This window comes from Zootoca vivipara, chromosome 6 (assembly GCF_963506605.1).
Source record: "Zootoca vivipara chromosome 6, rZooViv1.1, whole genome shotgun sequence".
In the NCBI taxonomy this organism is placed as follows: domain Eukaryota; kingdom Metazoa; phylum Chordata; class Lepidosauria; order Squamata; family Lacertidae; genus Zootoca; species Zootoca vivipara.
The window spans coordinates 43,955,001-43,969,697 of record NC_083281.1 but is presented as its reverse complement, the minus strand read 5'-3'; the positions used below and the strand labels follow the sequence as shown (position 1 = coordinate 43,969,697).

Below are 14,697 nucleotides of genomic sequence, written 5' to 3'. Positions count from 1 at the left end.
GGTTTTCCCCAATATGGGGTACTCTGGTGCGTGGAGTGAAACTGGCCTGATGGTTTTTTATTCCATGAAGATGAACCTCACAGCAGTGAATGCACAATAATGCATTATACAGGCACAAATGGACACAAGAGAGGTTTAGCTGAATCAGACTTTGGACTGAGCCTCAGTTGGCTGCACTAGGCTACACTCCCAGGCTTTGCGTCCAGCTCCCAGGCCAGCCCCCCGTTAGAAAAACATTGTCTTCCTTCCAAGTGGCTAACAAGCTGCTTCAAATATGTGACATGTTTATTAACAGATGCAAAAGTGACCATAGATGACTCCTGAGGCTGGTTACTACTGGAATGTCATCCTCACCCTCATCCTCCATGACTTTTAAATGAAGCCAGACACAGAAGGGCCTCTTTGTCCTATCTTCCACCCACCGTGGCAATTTGCTGAGCTCCTGCTGGCTCTAGACAGAACTTTGCATGCTCCAGTCCAGGTTTTGCAACAGTCGCAATATTTTGGCAGGATATTGTCTTAGGAGGTGGTACGAGTGGGGTGGGATTCCCTCCTGCCGCAGTTTGCACACTCCATGCCTTTGCAAAGCTGGATGCCTTACGTTTGTAGGCAGGAGGAGAAGAGCAGTGACACAGGGGAAGCCGTCCGGGCGAAGAGGGGCTGGAGTCTGCCGCATCAAAAACAGGAACTTATTAATGTGCAAATTGCTTAGATATGATCACATTCTTCTTTTGCTCAGCATATCCAGAGAGCCGTGTGGGATACAAACGAGCCCAGGCAATCTTCGCAAGCAGGAATTCGGCTCGGTGGAGGAGACGGAATTGCTTCCCTCTGTGAAATTTGGAAAACTATTTGGTGCCTGGCTTTGGAAGAAGAAAGGATTTGGGCTTATATATATATAATCCAAACTGAAGGTACAAAAACTGGCAGAGGGAAAAACTTGTGTGGGGAAACTTTTTTCCCTGGTGGAATGGATGATTGCGATGAGTGCTGAAATTGGAGTCTAACCAGAGTAGCAGAGAGAGTTTCTTCAGGCAGCAGCAAGCAACTGACAGCTCAGAGGTAAGGATTTCGCAACGCACGCTTGTTTGGAAGGGGCTGTTGCGAGGGCTGATTTGCTGGGCATGCCAGGTTGCTTGAGAACAGCACACCTAATGTAATGTGGTGGATCACACTTTTTGGCATTGCTGGGGAACTGCCGGAGAACAGAACCTGGAGGGCTTCCACTCTCAAACCAGGGACAGGATTTTCCTGGCCTGACTCTGGATCAGTGTTAGGAAATGGTTTGGGAATATGGATCATGTTCCTAGGTGACGGATCAAGGGAACCATCTCAGGACAACTGTGTATATGTCCCCACTCACCATGCCCCCCCCTCCACCTCTTTCTCCCTTTTCTTCCTAATGTAACACTAATGTCTCAACAAATGAAACTGATCTGTAGAAAATTTAACTTGGAAAAAAAGACATTGCACGTAGTTTTGTAAACCAAGAAATCTTTAATAAAATATGTTTAATAATAATAATAATAATAATAATAATAAATAGGGGCTAGGGCTACCTGCTGCATTTGGTTTCTTTGCTATAGCCCTTCCTGACCAGTCCATTCCTAAGGAGGCATTCAGCCTGGCAACCTTCTACATAATGCCCCATGATGCCTGGTTCCAGGAGGACAACCAGATGGGCAGCTGTGGTGGTGATTACAGTTTGCATTGCATCTGATTAAATCCTCTTTGTTGGTCCCCAAAGCCTGGGCTGACACTCTAGAAGGGTGTTTTCAATTTCTCCAAATTGAAGAGCAGAAACTGGAATCCTAAACATGCTTACATGGGAGTAAACCTTATTGAGTGGGAATTATCTCTGAGCTAACATGCTATATGCTTGTGCTGAAGGGGTTGTCATCAAAGTATGGAGATCAACAGTAGTTTTTTTTAGAGTTTAAGATGGTCTGTTAGAGCCATTGTTTCCTGTGGTGTACACCCACACCCACTCACCATTCACTCTGCTGCAGTGTCTGATTAAGCTGGCCACACTGCATGATCAGCAATTCTAGCAAGGTAGGCATGTTCCAAATGAGCAACAATAGTCCTGTTATCATTTACCACCTTCAACTATCTTAGTTTGGAGGACCATCGTTTTTGAGAGATTTGCATGGCCATCTAAGATCAGTGATGTACAATTGTTTCTTTTGTCCCTGGGATATACTTTTTTTTTTAATTGCATTTATATCAGGCATAGGCAAACTCCGGCCCTCCAGATGTTTTGGACCACAATTCCCATCATCCCTGACCACTGTTCCTGTTAGCTAGGGATGATGGGAATTGTAGTCCCAAACATCTGGAGGGCCGGAGTTTGCCTATGCCTGATTTATATCCTACCTTTTCCTCCAAGGAGCTCAGGGTGGCCTGTATGATTCTACCCCTCCTCATTTAATCCCCACAACAACCCTATGAGGTAGGCTAGGCTGAGAGAGGCATTGCCTGGCCCAAGGTTGCCTGTGAGCTTCACGGCCAAGAGGTGATTTCAACCCTGTTCTCACCCAGGTCTTAGCCAGACACACTAACCATTATGCCACACTGGCTCTCTGGTTGAAGAGATTTTGAGATAAGCACATCATTGGCCACAAAGCCTCACAGATTCTCAAAATAACAATCCTCTGACATGGATCATTTGAGCAGCAGTTTAGGGGTCCCAATTCCTGTGTGGCTCAATGATTTGCTGCTCTTCTGCATGATGTCCTGGGCTGAGCAGGAAGCACTATTTTGGAACCAGAGCTGGAGGAAGAAGGCACCTGGCTCCAAGGACCAGCACAGGCTATCCCCTGAAGGAGATCCAGCAGATCCCTCCTGTTGGGTGAGGATGATGAGTGAGGACAGAATCCAACCCTGCAGCAAGTTCCTCCATGCCTGAAAGAACCGCACCTTGGAATCTGGGGGCGTCTGGCAAAGGCCCAGCAGGAAGCACGATCCCCCAGGGATTCTCCATCTGCTTGGAATGAGGCAGGGCTGGTACTGCACTTGGGGTTGGGGTTCAGGGCGGGGTCCATAAGAAACTGGGAATGCTGAATGCCAAATAAGAAGAAAAACAAAGAGAGAAAAGGGACTGGAAGCTGGTGATGACCGTCTTCTTGCAGGAAAGAAATGCACCCAGGAGTTTTTGTTTTGTTCTGAAAGCAATGCCTCCCTGAGAAATAACGGGAAGCTGTAAAATCTGGGCACAATTACATTATGTTAAAGGAGACGAGTTTGTCAACAGCCCGTTTCCTTCCTTTGCTGACCCTTTGGCAGCACCCTTCCTCAGGACTCTTCGCCCAGACAAGATCAAGCACAAGTGAGTCTCAGAAGTGGGATGAACTGGAAACCCTCAGCCAGTGAGAACATCCACACCTTCTCACCCCAACCCCCAAAAGAGCTAACCTTTTGAAGTCCACACCAGCTGATCTCACCATGGTGGTTACGCTCTGCCTCGACAGTCAAGGCAGCAATGCTTCTGAATACCAGTTTTTGGAAACTGCAGGAGCGGAGAGGGCTCTTGTGCTCAGGTCCTGCTTCCAGGCTTCTCATAGGCGTCTCGTTGGCCACTGTGAGAGCCAAATGTTTTACTAGACAGGCCATTGGCCTGATCCTGCAGGCTCTTCTTATGTTCTTAATGCCAAAAGGCATTATGTGAGTTGCTGGTGATGATCTTTAGAAAAGCTTCAAGTGTCATTGTTTACTGTCATTAGCATGAACATCATGGCTCCATTTCCTTTGGCTACTGTTTAAAACAGTGATGGACAACCTTTTGAGCTTGGTGTGTCAAAATTTGCCAAAAAACTGAGCATAACTCAGGTGGTGTGTCACTTTGAGAAAAACACCATAATTTCACGATATTTATAGTTTAAATAACAAAAATGTATAATTGTAATATATAACTGTATTTAATAAACCAAAAACTAATTATTTAACCAAACCAAACCCAAAACCCCTTATTTATCACAAAGTGCCCAGAGTTGTTGAGCTTTTTGGGGGGAGCTGCTGACCAAAGTTTTGGAGGGTTTTTTTGGGTGTGCGTGCAAAAGTTGCTTTGCTTTTTTGGGGGGGGATGCCCCAAAGCTGCTGCGCTTTTTGGGGAAGAAAGAGAACAGAAATAAATGATGAATAATACCTTCGCTGGAACTAACATGCAGCACTGACATAGTCTGCCAAAGCGCAAAAAAACCAGCACAGAACGGGTTAAAAAACGAATGCTGTTACACCCAATCATAGTCTGCCAAAGCGCCAGAAAAACAGCACAGAAAGGGTTAAAAACCAATCTCTGGCTACCAGCAGCAACAACAACAACAAAAGGATCCTGGTTTTAACAGCGGAGACAAGCTGTAGGAGGAGCGGGAGAACAAATGGGGGGGGAACCAACAACAACAGTGCAAATGGGTCGATGGGGCGCGTGCCAGCAGTGAGGGCTCTGCATGTCATGTCTGACACGCGTGTCATAGGTTCGCCATCACTGGTTTAAAACCTGATCACTTTGCAGGTGTACTTGTTCCCATGCTGGGCTTCCATGCAATGCATAGGCCAATGGACTGGTGAGGAGGCAGGGAAACTGAGAATAAGAACATCAGAAGGGCTTGCTGGATCAGGACAATGGGCTATCCAGTCCAGCATCCTATTTTCATAGTGGCCATCCAGGGAACAAGACCACTCTCCCCTCCTGTGGTTTCCAGCAACTAGTATTCAGAAGCATTTCTCCCTCCAGCTGTGGAGGCAGAGCTTAGCCACTCAGGCTAGTAGTCAATGTTAGCTTTAACCTCCTCCACCAGTTTTGTCGAAATCTCTTTTAATGCCATTTAGCTCCCCTGCTGTGGGAGCGTGTTAAGTAGTTTAAGTATGCCCTGAGTGAAGGACTTCCTCCTGAATCTTGCTTTGTTGGATGCTCATGAGTTTCTAGTGTTATGAGAGAGGGAGAAAGGCTTTCTCCATGCCATGCATAATTTTACAGACTAAAACAGAACCTCTAGTTTGATGGGACCTTTTGCCAGGGATGCACAGGCAAGAGAAGGCAATTGAGGCTGCTGAGGCTGCCAAAATGAGGCTTCCTGTGGGCAGCAGGGGGAGGGAGAGGAGGGGGTTGCAGGTTAGCAGAGCCCACCTGAGTGCTGAGCAGGTGCCAGGGTTGGGCAGGAGGACACAGATCTTGAGAAGGCTACTGCTCCTGCAGACTTCAGTGGTCTTCTTCCATGGCTTCCTTGCCCTTCAGTTTATATTTCAGGATTAGAGAAACTCCTATCAAAACCAAATGTTGAACTTCTGGTTAGGAAACACAACAGAGCCCGGCCTGTTTTTATGGCTTGGAGGATTAAGCAAAACAAAGTGCATTTTCAGCATCATGTGGGGATACCGTAGAGCAGCGACGGCCCCCCTCTCCCCCCCTGCCAGCCACACGGATTTTTCTCTGCTTTCAGTGACCTTGTGCACCACAGGAGGCAAGAGATGGCAGTTCTGTCCTGTGCGGCTTTCTCCCTGCTCAGCATGCCAAGCAGGATGTTGACCCCCAGAGCAGGCAGGAAATGATGGTGGGCCAGAGGGGTGGGAAGGGGTCAGTCAGAGGGTCACTGCCAGGGAATGCCTCAATGAAGGTGGGAGAGGGCAAACGGATCTGTGTTTCCTTGTTAGATCTTAGAATTGTAGAGTTGGAAGGGAGTACGAGGGACATCTAGACCAACCCCCTTTAATGTAGGATTTTTTTGCCCAACGTGGGGCTCAAACCCATGACCCTGAGATTAAGAGTGTCATACTCTAATGTATGAGCTAACCACCCATATCTTGCAAACTTCTGGGGTGGCGGCAGGGGTGGGCAGGCCAGAGAACCAGCCATAGCTTGAGTCAGCCTTCCAGCCACACCATTTGCCTTGGATTTTTTCTTCCCCCAATCCTGGTAGGGTGGCAATGGTAAAGCACTCTGCACATGCTCAGGTGAATCTTCTGCTTTGTTATTATTTCACATGTAGCAGGATGGAAAGGGGCTCCAGGGCCACCGTCGAGCGTCCTGGGTAGTAGTTATCACAGGCAATGTGAGGTTGCTACAGGGCTTACAAGGGCCAGCTATATTGGCATGCCCTGCCCCCTCCCACTGCAATTGTTGCAGAGTGAGAGATGCCTAAGTGTCAGGATTGCCACCAGCCATCCAACCTGCTTCCGTCTTCCCTCCACCCCTATGCATGCTGGCACCAGGAGTGGGAACTGCACTTCAGTAGATGCTGATAGTGCTGGCAAATGAGTCCTGCTGGTCTCAAGACCCCTTGCCAGCCAGCCAGCCAGCCAGCCTTTGACTGGTCTGTGTGAACCATACCAACGAAGAGACTCTCTGAGTCGTCCCTCTTCGGGGAAAGAGCACAGCAAAGTGGAGATCACAGGATGTAAACAGGGGATGAATCACCCTGCAAAGCTGGCGTAATCCTTGTTTGGCTTGCAGGAATTTATTAAAATCTCTATTTATGAAGGAGATTTATTTATTGGTGCTGAGGACATGGTTGTTTTGGCTGGAGGAGGTTCACGCGTCTGCACCAAATCAACTTGCTAGGCAATGAGGCCTGCAGGAGTTAAGCACCTCAGTTGTGGAGCCAAATGGAAACTTAATGGGTTGGGAGGATTCATCAGCCCACAATTGTAACTGCTAACAAGACAGGTCCCCATCACTTCTGATGTACAATGTGACATTATGCATTGCAGCAGCCCCTGGGTTGCTTTGGAATGGGCTTTGGGACCAGGGCTCCTAAAGCCACTTGTCACTTAAGTAAACTATGAGGTGTCAACCCATCACAAGAGTGACCCTGGGAGCATCTTTTATGGACGAGAACAGCGGAAACTCAAGAGGTTTGGAAGCCCAGCCAGACAGGTAGAGGTCAGTATCTGGGCTTGCATGGAGGGGCAGTGGAGCCTCCCTCCCCAACTCTCTCTTAAACTATGGAACTCATTCCCATAGGGGGCAGCGATGGCCACTGACTTGGATGGCTTTGAAAGAGGTTTAAACAAATTCATTGAAGTGAGGACTATTGATGGCTACTACCCATGATGACTTTGCTCTGGCTCCACAGTTGGAGAAAGTAATGCTTCTGCATACCAGTTGTTAGAAAAACACAGGAGGGAGAGAGTACTCTCATGCTCAGATCCTGCTTGCTGGTTTCCGACAGGTATCTGGTTGGCCACTGTAGGAACACGATGCTGGACTAGATGTCCCCCCCCCCGGTCTGATCCAGCAGGCTCTTATGTTCTTATGCATTATCTGGCCCTCCCTTGCACTCTTAGTTATAGGCAATGGGAGCTCCTCCTTCCTTGTTCCTCTACTGCTATTTTCTCTCATCTGCAGGCCCATTGAGTCAGGCCAGCTGTTATTGGGGCAACTTGTTGCCAGATCCCAGGACTATAGTAGGCTAAGATCTGTGTGCTGCTGCTGTGCCATGTGTCTGGGCTGTCAGGTGGGCTTTGGATTCCCTATCACAAAGTGGTGCAACTTTCTCCAGGTTCAAAGGCAGTATGAACATAAGAAGAGTCCTGATTAATCAGAACAAAGGTGCATCTATACCAGGCATCCCCAAACTGTGGCCCTCCAGATGTTTTGGCCTACAACTCCCATGATCCCTAGCTAACAGGACCAGTGGTCAGGGATGATGGGAATTGTAGTCCCAAACATCTGGAGGGCTGAAGTTTGGGGATGCCTGATCTAGACCATCTATTTCCTTATACCAGAACAGATAATTAAAGTCAGTCTGTGAGCACTTAGAAAAAGATGCTGTGATTACTAAAAGCCAGCATAGGTTTATCAAAAACAAGCCATGCCAGATGAACCTCATTTCTGTCTTTCTTTTTGATAGAGTTACAAGTTTTGTGGATCAGGGGAATGCTGTAGACATAGTGTATCTTGATTTCAGTAAGGCTTTTGACAAAATCCCCCATGATATTCTTGTGGAGAAGCTGGTAAAATATGGGCTGGGCAAGGTAATTTTTAGGTGGATTTGTATCTGGTTGACTGACTGAACCCCAAAAGGGCTCATAAATGGTTCCTCATCATCTTGTAAAAAAAGTGACAAATAGGGTCCTGCAGCATTGTGTCCTGGGCCCGTTGTTGTTCAATGCCTTTATGAGCGGCTTGGATGAAGGGATTGAGGGGATGCTCAGCAAATTGGCAGATGACACCAAACTGGGAGGGGTAGCTGCTAATGATGCAGGAGACAGAATTAGGGTTCAAGGTGACCTTAACAGATTGGAGAACTGGGCCAAAGCTTACAAAATGAATTTTAATAGAGGTAAATTGTAAGGTTTTGCACTTAGACAGGAATAAAAATCTCCCCAAATATAAGATGGAGGAAACCTGGCTTGTCAGTAGAACATATGAAAAGGATCTAGAGGTCTTAGTAGACCACAAGTTTAACATGAATCAACCATGTGATACAGCAGTGAAAGAGGCTAATGCTATTCTAGGCTGAATCAACAGAAGAATAGTATTGAGATGAAGGCAGGAGTACCTGGAGACTTTTTTCCCTCCTGGGTGAGCTCTGCTCCTACCTCCAGGCCCCATTTGGACAGGCAGTTTTTGCACCCAACATCTCATTGCAAAGCCCACTTGGGAGTTTTGCTTTTTTTCCAACATTTTTGCTGTTCAAAGATCTGATCTGCATTTCCCCCCATACCAAAACAGTTTTATACTTTTGGTTTCATGGAGATGGGGGAGTTGGCTTTGTGATGTGACACGAGAGCACAATCTGCTGGAAAACAACAACAGAACAGTAGTCCCTACCTTGAACTCGAACAAAGCTGAAGATTCAGGACTGGGAGGACTTTTTCATGCAGCGCAGTGTTAAAATATGGGCTTTGCTCCTACATGATGCAGTGATGGTGACCACCACCATCTAACAGGGAGTTAGACAAATTCACAGAGGGTAAGGCTATCAGTAGCTACTAGTCATTGCAACAGATGTATGGTTCTAAATATAGAACTACAGTAAAAGTAAAAATGACCATTGCTGCTGTGGGGCAGGGGTGAAGTGGCCATCTACCCTGCTTGGTGGCTTCCCAGAGGCACCCTCTTCCCTGTTGACAGGATCATGAAGCAGGAAGGCCTCACCATCGCTCCCTGATCTCGTTCTTCAGCTGCAGCCAAAGGAAACACCCACCTGCTGGCAGGGATGAGCCCGTTTCGTCTGCTCTTGGTTTTTGGCTGCTGCATTGCATCCTGATGGATGGCAGCACAACTCCCCCGAGGCAGAGGTAGGCGGTCCTGAACGTGTGCCAGGCAAGCCCTCTAAACTTGCAGAATTAATGGAAGGTGTTATGTACTGAGCTGAATCCTAGAACAATAGGATTCAGAATCAGCGGGAGCTACCCAATCCAACTCCAGGTGGAAGTGAATCCGCAACCTGATTGGCCTGCTGGAGCAGCCAATCAGGCGGCTGGCAGAAGTGAATCTGCTACCTGATTGGCCTGTAGGAGCAGCCAATCAGGCTGCAGGCAGAAGTCAATCCACAATATAATTGGCCCACAGGTGTAGCCCTGAAGTAGCCAATCACGCAAGGCCCATTGTGTAAATAATGTATATAAGCAGATGGTTTTGGGAAAAGAGCGATTCGTCTTCTCTTCTTCTCCTTGATGAATATGAGCTGAATAAAGAGCATGAAATTCACTCTCGACTCCGAGTATATTTCACTGGCGACGAAGGTGGGATCCTGATGAGCTGACCGCCACCACGCACTGCACCGCAGCACCGCCACCTGCTGCACCGCTGCATCGCACCGTGCATCCAGGCTTCAGCTCCAGGACCCAAGGAACCCAGAATGGCAACCGACAGCAGCTTCTTGCCATTCAAACCAGCATCAGGAGACTGGGAATGGTACGCCGCCCGTTTCAACTTCCTCCTGCAAGCGAAAGAAGTCACCAACGATGCCATGAAGAGGGCGACATTCTTCAGCGTCTGTGGAGAGGAGACGTTTGAAATCGCCCGGGCTCTCCTTGCACCTAGAGATGTCGCTACCGTCTCTTACAAAACAATAATGGAACGGCTGAAGGAGCACTTTTCACCACAGCCCTCGGTGGTAGCTTGCCGAAATGCCTTCTACGCAAAGCGGCAAGCCCCGGGGGAAACCATAACTGAGTTTGTGACCTCCCTCCGCCAAGCCGCCCGGTTATGCAACTTCTCAGAGTTGGAGAACATGCTTCGTGACCGCCTCGTCGGTGGCCTGAGGGACGAGATGTTGCAACGACGCCTCTACGCCAAAAAAGACCTCACGTTCCAGATTGCTCTGGAGGAAGCCCTGGCAACCGAAGCCGCCGAGAGGTCAACGCAAGAGGCACGACCGGCCCCGCCATCCCAACCGAGGGTCTACCACGAAGACCTCACCGACGAATCCGAATCTGACAGGGAGGAAGTACACCGAGTACAGCGGCGCACTCAAGCAGCACACACACCACAGCAGCCTCGACGAGAAGGAGGGAACTGTGCAAGCTGCGGGGAGAACCACGAGAGGAGGACCTGTCGTTTCCGCAACGCAGAGTGCAGGCAGTGCAGAAAATTGGGACACATCGCCCGGGTGTGTCGGGCTCGACTCACCCGTCGACAAGCATCAGATGACCGACCCAGGAGCCCCAGGTCACACGGCACCATGCACCAAGGCAACTCGACGGAGATCACGGACTACCAGGTATTCCAGTTGCCCCATCCCAGCACAGAGAAAATTTATATAGAGGTACAGATAGAGGGAGCCCCATGCCGCATGGAGCTGGACACGGATTCAACTCTATCCATAATCTCGGCCCGAACATTAAGGGAACTGTGCCCTAATGGGGGTCCCAAACTAAGGCCGGCCCCATTCACCCTCCGGGACTTCCAGAAACGTAAGGTCCCTACAATGGGGGTGGGGACCTTCAGGGTGCAATATCGAGGGCGAAAGCAACAATTGGACTTGCTGGTAGTTAAGGGCCCCTACGTTAGCTTACTGGGACTGGCATGGTTTGGACCTCTGGGGCTAGCCGTTACCGGGGTGAACCGCACTAGCTTACAAGTGGACGTGGACGCCATATGCAAAGAGTTTCCAGGGGTTTTCGATGGGGCATTGGGACGATATACAGGACCCCCCATTGCCCTACAGCTAGACCCCGCTGTACGACCCATCAGGCACAAGGCCCGCCGGGTCCCGTTCGCCCTGAAACCCCGCATAGACGAGGAATTGGACCGGCTCGTGGAGCAAGGAGTGCTGGAGCCGGTGCCCAACGCCCCCTGGGAAACTCCAATTGTCACACCCGTCAAGCCTAACGGTTCGGTCCGCATCTGTGCAGACTACAAATGCACCATAAACAAGGCTCTCACGGCCCATGCATACCCAGTGCCAGTGGTCAGCCATGTCCTCGCCACCCTGGCTGGGTCAAAAATCTTTGGCAAACTGGACTTGGCCCAAGCATATCAACAGTTGCCTGTGGACGAAGCCACAGCAGAGGCTCAGACGATTGTGACGCACAGAGGGGCATTCAGAGTAAAGCGGCTGCAATTTGGCGTTAGCGTGGCACCAGGCATATTCCAGAATCTAATGGACTCTCTCCTTAAAGGGATTCCTGGCGTCACCCCCTTCTTCGATGATGTACTGATCGCCGGGCCCACACCAGAGGAATTTGAGGACCGCCTCCGCTCCGTCCTGCACCGTTTCCAGACGGCGGGCCTCAAGGTGAAGCGGGAAAAGTGTTTACTGGGAGTGCCGCAGGTGGACTTTCTGGGATTTAAGGTGGACGCAGAAGGGGTCCATCCAACCGGTGACAAGGTACGGGCCATTTGTGAGGCCCCAGCGCCCAAGAGCAAGCCCGAACTTCAGTCATTCTTGGGACTATTGAACTTTTACCATGCCTTCCTTCCCCATAAGGCAGCGGTAGCGGAGCCCCTACACAGACTCCTAGATAAAAGGGCCCCTTGGGTGTGGGGCCAGCGACAAAGGGCCGCATTCCAGGCAGTCAAGGACTTGCTCGTCTCGAACTCGGTCTTGGCACACTTCGACGAGAGGCTGCCAGTGGTGCTGGCATGCGACGCCTCTCCCTATGGCATCGGCGCTGTCCTGGGACACCAACTCCCGGATGGAAGAGAGGTGCCGGTGGCATACTTCTCCCAGACGCTTGCTGCAGCCGAACGAAACTACTCACAGATTGACAAGGAGGGTCTGGCAATCGTGAAGGGCGTAAAAAAATTCCATGATTTCTTGTACGGGCGGCCCTTTACCATAGTGACTGACCACAAGCCGTTGCTTGGCCTGTTTGCCCCCGAGAAGCAGACCCCCCAAGTGTTGTCTCCACGTGTCCTCAGGTGGTCAATTTTCCTTGCCGGCTACCAGTATGCACTAATCCACCGCCCTGGGAAGGCGATGGGCCACGCAGACGCACTCAGCAGGCTACCACTACCAGAAACAGGCCCCGACCCAGCGCCTGCGCAAGAGGTTATGACCCTGGAGCTGCTTCCCGACCGACCCATTCAGGCACAAGAAGTTGCGCACCATTCCACAAAAGATAGGGTCATCTCCCGGGTCCTGGACTGGGTGTGGCGAGGATGGCCCAGCAGCAGCCCCGGGCCAGAATTCGCTGGCTACACAAACCGCAAACATGAACTGTCGGCCCACAAGGGGTGCCTGTTATGGGGAAGCAGGGTTGTTGTTCCCCAGCCCCTCCGCAAAAGGGTCCTCACAGCCCTACACGAGACACACCCAGGGGTAGTGAGGATGAAGGCCCTTGCCAGGAGTTATGTGTGGTGGCCGGGGATTGACAGAGAGATAGAGGCCTGGGTCCAACACTGCCAGACCTGCCAAGAATCCCGCCCGGATCCCCCAAGGGCCCCAGTCCAGCCCTGGGAGTCCGCCCGACATCCATGGTCACGCTTGCACGTGGACTTCGCTGGCCCCTTCCAGGGAAAAACATTCTTCATAGTGGTGGATTCCTACACCAAATGGCTGGAGGTCGCACTGGTACCGTCCACTTCTACGGCGGCAGCCATCCGGGTACTACGTAAGCTGTTTGCAACCCACGGGCTCCCTGACACCCTCGTCTCGGACAATGGAACCGCATTCACGTCAGAGGAGTTCCAGACCTTCACAGCGCAGAACGCCATCCGCCACATCCGCTCAGCACCATTCCACCCTGCCACCAATGGCCAAGCGGAGCGCATGGTGCGGACCACCAAGGACAGCCTCCGCCGCATAACACAAGGGGACTGGGAATACCGCCTTGCCGCATTTCTTCTAGCACAGCACAGCACCCCAAGCACAACGACGGGCCGGAGCCCAGCTGAACTACTCATGGGCCGGCGCCTTGCAACTAGACTGGACCGACTTCACCCCGACAGAGCTCAGGATGAGGTAGTGGTGGGGAAAGGCAGGAACCCCCGGACATTTGTGGCCCAGGACCCAGTGTATGCAAAGAATTTTGGGGCAGGCCCAGCATGGGTACCCGCCACAGTCACCAAGGTGACCGGTCCCGTGTCGTACGAGGTACTAACGGAAGGGGGGCAATGTTGGCGCCGCCACTGCGACCAGCTACGGCGACGATTCCCAGGAGGAACCCGGGAGGAGAGCGGGACAGAGGGGTCCCAAGGGGACAGCAGGGCAGTGAGGCCTGTAGAGCGAGAGGGGTGGGCAGGGGAAGCAGAAGCAGTAGGCACAGAGGGGCGCCCCGAGGCTGGAAGGACACCGGAACCAGAGTCACAACCTAGTGGTTCAGTGGCGCCAGACCAGACAGCCCCGGCACAGCCAGCAGCCTCGGAACACGAGCCAGAACCAGAACCCCTGACCAAGGAACACCCCAGGCCACAACGCACACGGAGGCGGCCAGCAGACCTTGGGGACTACGAATGCAACTTCCCGGGCAGGACTGGAACTTAGAGGGGAGGGGTGTTATGTACTGAGCTGAATCCTAGAACAATAGGATTCAGAATCAGCGGGAGCTACCCAATCCAACTCCAGGTGGAAGTGAATCCGCAACCTGATTGGCCTGCTGGAGCAGCCAATCAGGCGGCTGGCAGAAGTGAATCTGCTACCTGATTGGCCTGTAGGAGCAGCCAATCAGGCTGCAGGCAGAAGTCAATCCACAATATAATTGGCCCACAGGTGTAGCCCTGAAGTAGCCAATCACGCAAGGCCCATTGTGTAAATAATGTATATAAGCAGATGGTTTTGGGAAAAGAGCGATTCGTCTTCTCTTCTTCTCCTTGATGAATATGAGCTGAATAAAGAGCATGAAATTCACTCTCGACTCCGAGTATATTTCAGAAAGCAAGATCTATGGCAGGTGAAGGAAAACCAGGGTGCCCAAGGCGCAACATGGAGAAGAAAGGTGGCAGCCTGCTGGCATGCGCTGCCATGTTACTCACCAGCAAAACCTGACAGAGAATGATGGGGGAGGGGGTAGTTTTATAGACTGTGAAACAAATAAAGACCCATGTGATGGTGTGATATATCCTCTGCAAAGGGTGATAAATTGAGGTCGGGGCTGACTCTAGAAGGGTGGCAACACTGGTACCCCAAGACCAGGAAATGTCCCACAAGTCACCTCAACAACTGCACCATCCTCACTCTGCAAGTGGCAGCCAAGAAGGTTGGCTGCAGCATGAGCACATTCTCACTTTGCAGACCACACCCCTCTTCCTGGTGAAGGCAATGGGAGATCCCTGGGACAGACACAGAATACTGAAGAGACACAGGTTTA

At 50.8% G+C, this 14,697-nt stretch overlaps 1 protein-coding gene across 1 annotated transcript in view; it reads left to right on the top strand.

Moving 5' to 3' along the window:
• Window positions 1–395: 395 nt before the first annotated feature.
• Window positions 396–14,697, top strand: part of RSPO1 (R-spondin 1) — a 28,289-nt gene continuing 13,987 nt past the window's right edge. Inside the window, exon 1 of the mRNA XM_035117178.2 lies at window positions 396–1,062. The gene's annotated coding sequence lies outside the window, so the exon portion shown is untranslated. The remainder of the gene's footprint in view (window positions 1,063–14,697) is intronic.